The sequence below is a fragment of the Heterocephalus glaber genome, unplaced genomic scaffold, assembly GCF_053883595.1.
Source record: "Heterocephalus glaber isolate CG9 unplaced genomic scaffold, H.glaber_assembly_v1.0 deba00001673, whole genome shotgun sequence".
Lineage (NCBI taxonomy): Eukaryota > Metazoa > Chordata > Mammalia > Rodentia > Bathyergidae > Heterocephalus > Heterocephalus glaber.
In genome coordinates, this window is record NW_028258410.1 from 18399008 (window position 1) to 18412515 (window position 13508).

Here is a 13508-nt window from a genome sequence, read left to right on the forward strand (position 1 = left end):
AGTGAAAGCTGAATGTGTGGGGTGAAAGCAGAACTCCAGCCTGCATGTGAACCTCCGTTTTGGTGTTGATCCATCCTCTCTAATGGCCTTACAGGTCCACGCGTGGGTCCAGCCCTCGAGGACATGAGACACTCAGAGTTTGTCCGGGTCTATCCCCAGGGCCCGGCTCAGGGCTTGGATAAGAGGAAGAGCTCCCTGAATACAGTCAAGTGAATACGTGAAAATGAATCATCAAGCCTGAGTTTATCACCTCCCTAACGGAGCCAATCTTCCTCCCCATGGCCCTTCTCCATCCCCCTCAGACAAGTTGGTTCTTGCCCAGATGGAGCCAAGAGGAAGGGTGACTAATCTGGTTGTCAAGGCAGCTCCAGATCCGTCTCCTCCTCTCCTTTTCCTCCTCCTGCATTTTCCCTTCCCTTTGTTCTTTCTTCTTTCAGTACTAGGGATTGAACTCAAGGCCTTTACACGAGCTACATCCCCCAGCCCTTTTAAAAACTCTTTTTACTTTAAAACAGGGCCTTGTTAAATTGCCCAGTCTGGACCTTGCAATCCTCTTGCCTCAGCCTCTCAGAGTACTGGGATTTCAGGAATGCACCACCATGCCTGGCCAGATCCCTCCCATCTTGACCACATTCTTTTTTTTTGTTGTTTTTGTGTTTGTTTTTTTGGTACCGGGGATTGAACTCAGGTCCTTGCGCTTGCACAGCAGGCTGCGAAACCACGGAGCTAAATCCCCAGCCCCTCCCTCTCATCTTGAGATGAGCAATGAGGCAACTCAGACCTGTCTCTTTTCAGAAAAGAAGAAGAAGAAGAAAAGAAGATGAGGTGGACGAGGAGAGGAGGGAGAAGAGAAGGAAAGTGGGAACAAAGAGGAAGCTGTGTGTTTCAATCATTTCAAGAAACATTCAAGAGCCAGAGAGAAGCACTTAAAAGTATCTTCTTGGGCCAAACTGATGCTAGCATTGGAGGTGAGGTATTTCTAGTTTCCTTTCTTTCTTTTTTTCTTCTAATCACAAAAATAATACTCATTTAAAGAAGACGATTTGAAATGGAGAGAGACATGGCTTACCTCTCTTCTCACTGATATGTGCTCACTGTTAATTCAGATAAGCATATTTTCACCTTTTCTTTTGTTCTCTGGTTCTTCAGCTCTTGTGTCTGTGTCCCCTTTCCCACGGCCTCCTCATCTTTCACTCTGGCTGCCTGTCTTTCTCTGGACCTCTGACTCTTTCTCTCTTCGGCTTCAGAGGGCTCTACCTCCCTCTACCAACAAGGCCACTCCGTCCAATCCCTGTCTTGACACAGCTGGGAAACAAGGCCCCTGCCTCCACAGTCATTTCTGAGGGGTCTGGGCAGCTTGTCCTCAAGCTGCTGTCACCTATCTCCCTGGCTCTGCATTGCACCCCTGACCTCCTCCCCATGTCCTCTTGTTGTTCCTGACCCGACTAACTGTAGCTTAAGCAAAGCCTGGTGGGGTTCCCCACAGAAGAAACAGGCTGGGGACTGGTGTGCCCTGCTTCCACACCCGGCCCGCCGCACTCTGGCCTTGGTGTTCCCACTGGGGCTCTCAGCGGAGCCCTGCTCAGGTCCCCCACGGGCTCTACTCCTTCACAGCTGGCCCCTGACAGGGACAAGGGGAGGTGGCGGGGTGACCACCTTAGTGCCCTGCTCCTCAGGGGGAGCAACTCGGGGGCAGGTCCCTGGCAGTCTCTGGGCCACCCCAGTGACACTGAACCCCACTTGCCCAGTGACAAACTGCTTGTTAATGTCCCTCCCCGTTTCACTTCCTCGCTCTCAGCTGTGGCCTTCTGGAGTCTCCTCTCAAAGAGCCAGTTGTCCAATCCTCATTTCAGAGTTGCTTCTGGAGGCACTCAGTGGAAGTCAGAAGACTTTTGGCTTTTCCTTTTGTCTTCCTAAAGGACTTCAAATGGAAATGGCTGCTTCTACTAGCGGTGAATCCACAAAAAATCTCTGGGACATTTAAAAAGCAGCTCATCCCAGTATCTAATCCTTGAGGTACAAAAACACTGAGTGACCATCTGGGGGCCCTCATTATACCTGCTTTGTGCTGGCCGTATCACACGGGCAGTAGGGTAATATCAGGGGAGCCCCAACTCCTTCAACCTAAGTTCAAAAGTCAGCTAGCATTGGGGGCCACTGCCTCCCTGCAGCCACTGCGGGATCATTGCAGCAGAATGCCAGGCCACCCCACTCCCGCTGCCCGGGGACGAGGGAGAGGAGGAAGAGGACGCACCGTGCCCCTTGCATCCCCTATCTTGCCCAGCTCCAAGCCCTGGGAGCCTGGCTGAAGAAGCCCGCCCCTTACTGGCTGCAGGACTCTAGGTAAATCTGTACCTTCTTTCTCTGTTTCTGTAAATTGGGGACAGATGTTGGTTCCTACCCGACAAGGTCATTGGGAGCATGCAGTGATTTCACCGCCAAAGTGCTTCCGAAGTGCCTGGCATGTGAGAGCCTGTCACCACCTCTACTCCCGCCTCTGCCACAAGCCCGCCATGACTCTGCTATCTATATTACTACCCAGAGGGGAAAAAAGAGATTTCACCAGAGAATATTTGGTAGCAATTAATACAAAAATAAAATGATTTCATAATTACACTTCAACAAGTTGAGACAGATCACTAAACTGGTCAGACGTGTGTCATCTTGTGGGTCCTGAGAAGCTAGCACAGTGAGCTCCTTCCACAGATGAGGCAATTGAGGTTCGGAGGCAGAGGAAGCTCCGTGGAGGGGCAGCATCTCTGCGACCACAGAACCACGCTGTTCTCTGCCCCTTCACCTAATCCTCACCTCCCCCAGAGCTAGCAGTCCGGAGGCGGATGGGGGTGGCTCCACAGACTGCCCCGGGCAGGACCCCTCTGTGGTGCTGCCCTAGAACTAACTTAACCAAAATGTTTTCTTTGTTGATGTTTCCACCAGCCTGCTCCCAGGAGGCTTGCTTTTTCCTGTGGCTCTTGTAAGCTGCACTTTGCAGCATGCAGATGAGTCAGTCATGCTCAGCGAACAGGTTCTCAGGAGGCCCCACTGAGTGGGTGACATCTAGGAAGGATGGTTTTCTTTGGCTGAAATCAGGCAGCTGAAGTACCCAGATTTTCCCAGTATGCATCACCGATGTTGGTTCTGGCCAACAGGAACAGAAAAGGAATTTGTTAAAAGGCTGTCAGACACTTGGTAGAAATGGAGAAAGTTCTGGAACCAAGCTTCAAAAGCTCTGGAACAGGTTTCCTTGAGGATCTGTCATTTCACCCGGGCTTGAGTTCTCTTCGACCCCCCCACATGCGCCACTTGGGGTAGACGGCGTAAGAAGTAAGGAATCTTGGGGGGAAGACGACTCCAAGGTTGGCTAAGTCCGAGGTTCAGGAACATAATTGAGAATCCAGGTTCTTTCTGTTTCTGCTCTCCACCTGTCCAAAAACTGCTTCCCCGTGGCAAAACAGGCTTCCCCTGGTAATTACAACAATAGGTTCATTCATTAAAACATCCTGAGTGTGAGAGACAGAGGGAGTGGCTTCCCACCACTCTCTTGTAAGAGTAAGGACACCTTGCTGCCAGAAGCCCTCCGAGACTCCCCAAGTGTCTCTTCCGCCTAAACTGGCTTAGAGTAGTTCATTCTTGAAGCCACCATCAGCGGGAGACACAAGGATGGCGTTGGCACCCAAGGGATATTTGACAATGTGTGAAGACATCTTTTCAAATCTAAATTTAGTTTTTAAGGGACACATAAAAATGTAGAAGTTGAAAAAAATAACTAGAAGTTGTATGTGGGACCACGTGACGTGCCAAGATATGTATATGCATGTAATGTTTCAATCTGGTTGAACATCATCTCCAGCATCATCGCTTTATGCTGAAAACATTCAAACTCCCTTCTCCTAGCTTTCTGAATCTTTAATCACCCTGCTCTGCAATAGCACATCAAAACCTCTCACTCCCAACTAGTCCTGAGAGTCCACTGGCCAACCTCACCCCAATCTTCCTCCTCCCCTACTCTCCACAGCTTCTGGTGACCACCATTCTACTCCAACTTCTACGAGACTTTTTTATATTCCACATACACATGAGATCATGTGGTCCTGGTCCTCCCATGCCTGACTCGCTTCACTTAACATAATAATCTCCAGTTCCACTGTGTGGTCACAAATGATAGGAATTCATTTTTTGTGGCTGAATAGTATTCCATTGTGTATACATACCATATTTTCTGTATTCATTCATCAGCTGATGGACACTTTAGTTGTTTCCATTTCTTGGTTATTGTAAATAGTGCTGCAGTGAGCTTGGCAGTGCAGATGTCTCTTGGACACACCAATTTCATTTCCTTTAGATAAACACCCAGGAGTGGGGTTGCTGGATCACATGGTAGTTCTATTTTTAATTTTTGAGAAGCTCCCATACTGTTTTCCACAAAAGCTATACAAATTTGCATTCCCACCAACAGTGTTCCGGGGTTTGTTTTTTCCACATCCTCTCCTACACTTGTTATCTTGTCTTTCTGGTTATTCTTCCTTGGGTGAGGCAACCTTTCATTGAGGCTTTGGTTTGTATTTCCCTGGTGATTAGTGATATTGAGCATTTTTTTCATGTAACTGTTGCCCATTTGTATGTCTTCTTTTGAGAAACGTCTATTTAGGTCCATTGCCCATTTTCAAAAATTAGGTTATTTACTTTTTTGCTGTTGAGTTTTGAAATTTCTTATATATTCTGGGTATTAGCGCAGTGTCAGTTGTGTAGTTTGCAGGTATTTCCTTCCATTCTGTAGGTGTCTCTTCATTCTCTTGATTCCTTTGCTGTGCAGAAGCTTTCTAGGCTGATATAATTCCATTTGTCAATTTTTGCTGGTTTCCTGTGCTTGTGGGGTCTTTTCCAAAAAAATCCTTGCCCATTCCAATGTCTGGAAACATTTCCCCTATGTTTTCTTCTAGTAGTTGCATAGTTCCCCATCTTTCATTTATGTTGTTAATCCCTTTTGAGATGATGATGACAATTATTATTATTTTGTGCTGGGGCCTCACTATATTGCTCAGGCTGGCCTTGAACTCCTAGGCACAAATCATCTGCCTGCTACAGCCTCCTGAGAGGGTAGGACTACAAGTCCCCACTACCATACCCAGCTTAGAGCTGGTTTTTGTAACTGCTGAGAGATAGGAGTCTAGTTTCATTCTTCTGCATATGGATGTTCAATTTCCCCAGCAGCATTTATTGAAAATCCTGTCTTTTCTCCAGTGCATGTTCCTAGCACTCTGCTGAAAATCAATTGTGTGGGTCTGCTTTGGGCTCCTATTCTATCCCAGAGGTCTAGGAGGTATATGTTTGTATGTCAGCACCATACTGCTTTGACTATTGCAGCTTTGTAGTATATTTTATCTTAAAATCAGGTAATACAGAGCTCCTGCTTCATTCTTTTTGCTCAAGATGACTTTGTTTGTTTGGGGGTTTTATGGTTCCATACAAGTTTTAGGACTTTTTTTTTCTAGTTCTGTGATAAAAATTGGGCTGAGTCTGTAACTTGCTTTGGGTGGTATGATCTTTTTTTTATGTATGAGAGATGGAACCTAGGGAGTGCTGAGCAGCAACTCCAGCCATTTTTATTCATTTTTATTTGTCTGTGTTTGTTTTGGAGTTCTGGGGATGGAACCTAGAGGCCAATTTTGAGACAAGGACTCAGTAACTTCTATTTTTTTGTAGCTATTGTAAGTGGGACTACTTTCTTGATTTCTCTCAGATAATTAGCTACTGGTGTATGAAAACATGTTTTGATCATCACAGGAGGGGAAGGGTTGCCTAGTGCTACCTCAGGGTGGAAGCCAGGCAGGCATCTAAATATCCCACAATGTACAGGATGCTCCTCCCCACCCCACAAACTCTGTAAAGAAGTATCTGTTCCATGATGTTAGCAGTGCTGAGGTAGAGAAACCTTGGTTTAGATAATCAGATACATCGCTGGGCCAGAGTGTAGCTCAGTGGCACCATGCTGGCCTGGCAAGTACAAGGTCTTAAATTCAATCCTTGTACACCGCCCCCGCCCCCCAAATCCCTGCCTCTGGGGTGTAATACCTCCTGGGAGTCACCTACAGTTTCTAATGCAAGCCTTTTTTCAGAACCTTTTTGGCCACTCTGTTCAAGACTCAATTTCAGAGAGGGTTTGTTTAGCTTGGCCTGGTCATACGCCCACTCAGAGACTACTACCGGAGTGCAAAGCATTGTGGTCTACCAGAGCCCCCTCCCCCCAGGAAGCTCACGATGCTGGGAAGTGGGAAGGGATTTTAAACAAGGGGAAAAAAGCCCTCCTCAACTTCTCTAAGATGCTTAAAATCTTGATGATGAGGGAAAGGACATGTTTCATGTTCTAACAGAAAATTCATGAAACTGTGATGAAATTCCTCAATGATATTCCCCTGAGGGAAGAAGAGGGAGACATCTTGGGCAGACAAAGAGGAGATGGTAGAAGAAGAAGGAGAAGGAGAAGAAGGAGAAGAAGAAGGAGAAGGAGAAGGAGAAGAAGGAGAAGATACAGATTAGTTTGACTTCAAAGATGGCCGTCATCAATTTCTTCTCTTCCTGTATGTGTGCGCCATTCCCCCCTGAGATATGGAGCCTGCCCCTCTGCCCTCTCGAATCTGGACTGGCCTCAACCTTGTGATGGTTTTGACCAACAGAACATAGTAGAAGGGATACTGGGTCCATTTTGGGCCACCAGCCTCTGGCTCTCATAGAAGGAATATCAGCTGCTCCCCTGGAGGAGCTCTGAGGAGCCACTAGGACTTGCAGCCCAAGCCAAGGTCAACCCCAGTAACCATCTGGTTAAAAGTGCACAAGAGACTGCACCATGAGAGTCACTCAGCAGAGCTGGGGTCTCTCACGCAGTTGGGGGTCCATGCAGTATGCATTCATGGAGCTGTGAGTGATACTGATTTTCTTTTTTAAGAGACAGCTCTCACTCTGTTGTCCAGGCTGGTCTCAAGTGATCTTCCTGTTTCAGCTTCTCCAGAACTGAGACTACAGGCATGTGCCAGTGCACCCAGCTGTTAAATTGCTCTTTTTAAGCACTAAGTTTGGAGGTGGTTGGTCATGCACCAACTGATAGCCAGAACTATAAATAAATAAATAAATATATAAATATATATGTGTGTGTGTACATTTCTAATTTTTTAGTTACTAGCATTTTAATTGAAAATATTTCATTATAAAAATATAAAATTAGTATGAAAAGAGGAGAAACAGCCACTATTCCCAGTTACAAGGATTTAACCCTATACCTGTGAGCATTTAGCTACGTGTTCTTCTAATTTTTTTCCTCTGTAAACTTTTAATACAGCTGTTTCAAAGCAGCTTTTTTCCTTTACTATTATGTCATCATCATTATCCTCCACTGCCATAGAGTTTTGTAGGCAGCAATCTACCCTACTACTACTAATAGACACCTGCAGGACTAGGGATAATGCATCTGTGGCCTAGTGCTTCAATCTGTGACTGTGTTACCTTACAGGACAAAAGGGACTTTGCAGGTGTGATTAAGTGAAGGATCTTGGGGTGGGAAAATCAACCTGGATTTTCCAGGCAGATTCAGTGGAATCACAAGGTCCTTATAAAAAGCAGCCAAGAAGGACAGAGTCAGAAAAGGTGTTGGGGAAGGAAACAGGACAGCCGGAGACTGGCAGATGCTTTGCTGCTGGTCTTGAGAAGGATGAGCCAGGAGCCCAGGAATGCAGTGGCTTCTTGAAGCTGGAGAGGCACGAAATGCCCTCCTGCAGGAGCCTCTAGCGGAATGCAGTTGGCCAGTGCCTGGGTTTTCAGCTTCCTAAAACTCGTCTTGGACTCATGGCCACCAGAACTATAAGACAATGGATTTGTGTTGTGTCAGAGTCACTAAAGCTGTTGTGATTTGTTACAGCAGCAAGAGGAAATTAATACTGTAATACTAGATACACAGTCACCTGGCAGGTGCTCTTTACCTGTGTAGTGCTGGGGATGGAACTCCAGTCCTCCACACTGGGCTACATTCCCGGCACTTTTTAATTTTTTCAATCTTGAGACAAGGTCTCACTAGGTTGCTAAGTTGCCCAGGCTGAATTTGAACTTTTGATCCCCCTGCTTCAGCCTCCTGGGGTGCTGGGATTGCAGGCATGCAACACCATGCCCAACTCAGGCCCATAGGCTTGGTGCCTCCATTTTGGAACTGAGGAAGCTGGTACTCGGAATGAAGGGACTTCCTTGGGCCACCCAGCTGCTGAAAGCAGAGGCCAGGCTGTGTGCTGTCCCTGCCATTTATGGGTGAACTTGAAAACACCACTAGTGCTGGATTCACTCAGACTCCTGTAGACACGCACACACTGGTCCGTGCCTCTGTCACGTTGTCCTCTTTTTCTTGTTTTTCCTGGTATTAACATTGTGACTTCTGTGGAAGTCCCCAACAGCCACAAGAGGAAAACCACAATTTTGAAATTACGAGGGCCATTGATTCCTTAGATGGTCTTTATTGTCATTGGCACCAAGGGGTTTCATTTTAGAAAAGAAGAAATCCCAGTTTGCTCTGGGGTGTGGATGGACTGGATGTCATTTTGAAGACCTGCCTACATTTGAACCGTTTCGTCAGTCTCCTGCTTTTTGTTTGTTTGTTCTTCGTGGCACTGGGGATGGAAGCCAGGGCCTCCACACTGGGCTACATTTCCAACCCCTTTTACTTTTTAAGACAAAATCTCACTAAATTGACCAGGCTAACCTTGAACTTGAAATTCTCCTGCCTCAGTCTTCCCAGTAGCTGAGATTACAGGCACGTACCACCACAGCCAGCTGTCAGAGTCCTGTTTTGTTTTGTTTTGTTTTTTGAAACAGGGTCTCTTTATATGGTTCAGGCTGGCCTTGAACTCACTGTATATTCCAGGCTGACCTGGAACTCATGGTGTTCCTTCTGCCTCAGCCTCCCAAGTGCTAGGATCACAGGCATGAGCCACCATACCCGGCTCTCAAAGTCCTGTTTTTGAGATTAGGGTTTTTTTTTTTTTGTACCAGAGATCGAACTCGGGGCTATGTGCTTGCAAGGCAGGCGGTGGAACCACTGAGCTAAATCCCCAGCCCTTGAGACTAGGTTTTCACCATACTTTGCTGGCGAATCTGCAAAGCTTCTAAGCTGAAGTCAAGGTTAAAAGCATCTACCATTGGGAGACAGCCAAGGGCGTGAACAAGCAGGAATCTACTTGGGTGGAGCTGAGCCCACAGAGATCTGTGAGAGCGCAGGGCACTTCTCTGCTGACTTTGCCACTGACCTGCCACAGCAACCCTTTCATTGTGTGCCGGGAAGCACCCAGTACCCAGGGCCTGCCTTTCCTCAGAGACCCCCAGCTGCTCAGTCCTGCGGTCTGAATGGTGGAGCCTGACTGGATCCTGGCCTCTCTGCTGCATGAAGCTCAGGCTCTTGTCGGAGTCAACATGGGATTCATGGTTTTTCCCAAGCTTGATTTTACCCTAAGTGTATACTTGATAGTCCTACTATAGAATCTTACTCTAAAATAATTTTTTTTCACTTTCTAAATTAAGGCATCATTTACCTGCAGTAAAATGTATTTAGTGCACAGATCTGTGAGTTTTAACAGATGCAAACTGTCAAGACACAGAACCCTTCCCTGGGGACCCTTGTGCCCACACCCAGCCTTTGGCAACCATTCAGCTGATTTTTGTTCCTCCAGCCTTGCCCTTTCCCAAATGCCATGTAAACAGTGTCTTTCAGCATGTAGCGTTTGAGTCGGGCTTTAACTCAGCATGCTGCTTTTGTAATCCATCCATACCGTTGTAAGTATTAAGAGCTCTTTTCATTGGTGAGTAGTATTCCACTATATGGATGTACCTCAGTCTGTTTACTCATCAGATCATTTATATCATTTTCCATATGTTCTACTCTGAGTGAACATCTGTACAGCTTTTGTGTTTCTTTTTGTTTTTGTGGGGCTGAGGTTTGAACCCAAGGCTCTGTACCTCCCAGGTAAATGCTTTTCTGCTGAGCTGCCCATTGTACAAGTTTTTATGTGAACAAAAGCTTTCATTTCATTAGGGTGAATTTCTAGAAGGAGATTTGTGGGTTGTATTGTAACTGTATGTTTAAGGCCATAAAAACAAAGAAACCTGTCAAAATGTCTTTCAGAGACTCTGTGCTGCTTTGTGATTCCTCTACCAACATGCAACAGTTCCCATTGCTTTAGCACTTCATCAGCACTTGATGTTACCTGCTTCAGTTTTGTTTACTTTTATCTTAATTATAACTATCCCTATGTTGGGAGCAATGCTACATAATTCCAGGGAAAAATCATTTGGTTAGCCTAGTTCTCTTGCCTACAGCCAAGCTACAGAATAACTCCAGTTTGGCCTCTGGTCACAACAGAGACTTCAGTGATCCAGTGATGCTGTGATTCTCCAGGACAAGAAACATCCTGGGAGAACAAACATCTGCTCAGTTCCTCATCTTGTTGGACTGATTAACATCTTGTTTGCCGGAGATGTACTGAACTCTCTGCAAGCCTTCTGTTACACCTTGTTTATCCCAATGTGAACTATTGAACTCTCTGCAAGTCATATGCTACATTTGTTTCTCCCGATGTACTGAATAAAAGGTGTGGTAAACTGGGGGCTTTGTCTTTGCCGCCCAGAGCAGCCCTGATCAGACCTAAAGCTCAGCTTCTTCTCAGTCTCATTTTTCTACCTTTCCTGTAATTCGCCGTGTGCTGCCATGGCTCGCAGGAGACCAGGACTCACTGCAGAGGTTCTGGTAACGTCCCCTTCCCCTGTCCCCTACATCCCTAAAATAATTTAAACAGTAAAAGTGACAGGCTGGATGTGGTAACACATGCCTGTAATCCCCTTTCAAATCTTGTCACAGGGACTTGCATGCTCTGTGTTCTCCCTGAGACTCAGTGTCTGCCTTCGGCCTGCCTGACGCCTGCTGGCTTTTGGGCCTCATCCTATAGCCACTTCCTTGGTTCTGTTTCTATGCCACGTGGTTCTCTCTCTCTCCCTTGCCTTTGTTTTTTTGGTACCAGGGATCGAACTCAGGACCTTGCACTTGGGAGGCAGGTGGTGGAACCACTGAGCTAAATCACTGGCCTTCCCTTGCCTTTCTTTTTTTTGGTACCAGGGATCGAACTCGGGTCCTTGCGCTTGTGCGGCAGGCAGCAAAACCACTGAGCTAAATCCCCGGCCCTCCCTTGCCTTTCTTATTGGCTCTTACCACAGTGGTTCTCACCTGGAGGTGACCCCTCCCCACCAGGGACATTTGTTTTTGTTTCCTTTTGGAGACAGGCTTTTGATATGTAGCCCAAGCTGGCCTCAAACTCATAGCAGCTTTCGACCAGCGTACAAAGCAAAGTGGAACTGTGCTAGTCCCCGGCCCGACCCCTCAGGCATGGTGGCTCTGAGGAATGTGTCCTTCGCTGGCAGGATGAGGCCCATGGTGGTTACTGACTAGAAAGCATGCTTAATACCGCTTGTCCTTCCTTCCCACCTTACTGTCTTCTTCCTCACTCGTGTTTCCTTTGCCTCCCAAATAAACTCTTTGTCCCCCAAATAAACTCTTTGTCCTTGAATCTTTCTGTCAGAGTCTGCATCTGGGGAAATCTAAACTCAGATTCAAGGCCTGCTGTCACTACGAGGAAGTCCCAAGGAAGACCAGGGATCAACCAGCTCCCATGGCCGACATCTCTTAAGTCTCCACAGAGGAACGAAGGGCATCTGCCTTCCTTCCATCAAACAGTGACCGGGTTCATCAGGTAGGGCCGAGGTCCATGGCTGCTGTTCCCCGATGGGGTGGACCTCCTCTCCCATGGGCAACCCCAGGGCAGCAGTCACCCCCTGTGTCACGAACCTCCTTGTTTCCTCATAGGAACACAGAAGGTGCTGTGTTGGGAGCTCTGGAGATGTCTCTTGAGTCTCAAGCTGGTGGCATCTCTTGCTCCCACTTCCTTTCTGGCAATAGGCACACAGGTTAAGTGTTGCCAGGAACATTTCTCCTGGTTCAAAATTTTTATTTGCAAAAGAAAAGTTTTGAGCTGGGTCTTGTGGTGCACCTCTGTAATCCCAGCACTGTAGGAGGCTGAGGCAGTAGATCACAAGTTCAAACTCAGTCTGGGCAACAGTGACTTAGTGAGACTGTCTTAAAATAAAAAATTGCCAGGGATGTAGCTCAGTGGCACTGTACCTGCCTGGCAAGAGCAAGGTCCTGAGTTTGATCCTGGTACTGGAAAAAATAAATAAATAAATACATTTAAAAAAAAAAAAAAGTACTGGGCTGGGGATTTAGCTCAGTGGTGTCACCACCTGCCTGGAAAGCACAAGGTCCCAAGTTCAATCCCCAGTACCAAAAAAAAAAAAAATGTACTGAGGATGTGGATTAGTGCAAAGGCCCTGGTCTCAATCCACAGTACCAAAAAAAAGGAGGGGAAGAGGAAGGAAGAGGAAAATAGTTGTGCAGGTGGCTGACAGAAACCCCATAGCAGCAACTCATGGGACCATGCTACTTTGTTATTCAAATATTTTCTTTCATTGCATGATGTGAATATGAGGATGTTTGCTGATTTGGGGTTACCTTTCCCATAAGTGCCAAGTACCCTACATTTCTATTAGGGAAATGCCCCTTCAGTAAGTTCTCTCCCCTCAAAGAAGTTCCCAGGAGCCTCCAACAAAGAGCATGTGACTTAACACCAGCCAATCAGAGTGGCCGAGGAACAATCCTTACAGTGATTGGCTTAGAGATAAGCATATGGTATAAATGGGTCCAATCAGAGTTCATCTTGGGACCTGATTGTAGCAAGTAGGAAAATAGCTTTCACTTGTTCTGTTGTGATCTTAGAGTGGCTGGAGGAGCTTACAGGTGCTCTTGGTTTGCAAACTTCTCAATTCCAGAATTTTAGGTACAAAATTTCCCCACACTACACTGCTGCTCCCTGCTGTATTACGTCAACTCTCCCTGGATAACAGACTCCTTTGTAGAAGTTTGAAAAAAGTCTGTATCTTTCCAGTCATTTTTGTTTCAAAAATTTGAGCCTAAAATAGTTTCAAAGTCTGAGCAAATACCTGCTTTAAATATTGTATTGGATATTAGTTCAGCTGCTGTAATAAATGCCAAAATAACTGGCATGAATAAAAGTTTAATCCTCTCTCCTGGAACAGAATGGCCCCAGTGGGCTGTGATAGTTCTATGACTTCTGGGATTCAGACTCTTGCTGCCTTGTTGCTTGGCACCTGAAACACTGTGGCTTACATCTCATCGTCTAAAGTAGCTCCTTCAGCTCCTGCTATCAAGTCTCTATTCCTGCCTGGAGGGGAGAGGCAGAAGAGGACACCTCTGTTCCTTGTAATGGCACAACCCAACCCAGAAGCCTGCCATCATAGCAATGGGATACAAGTTCTGCTCTCCAGCCTTGTCTGCTATGGTTGGTGATGATGTGGTTGGCACCCAAGAGCTTTCTTGCCCTCTGGCTTCTTCTTGAGAGAAAATGGGGAGGCAG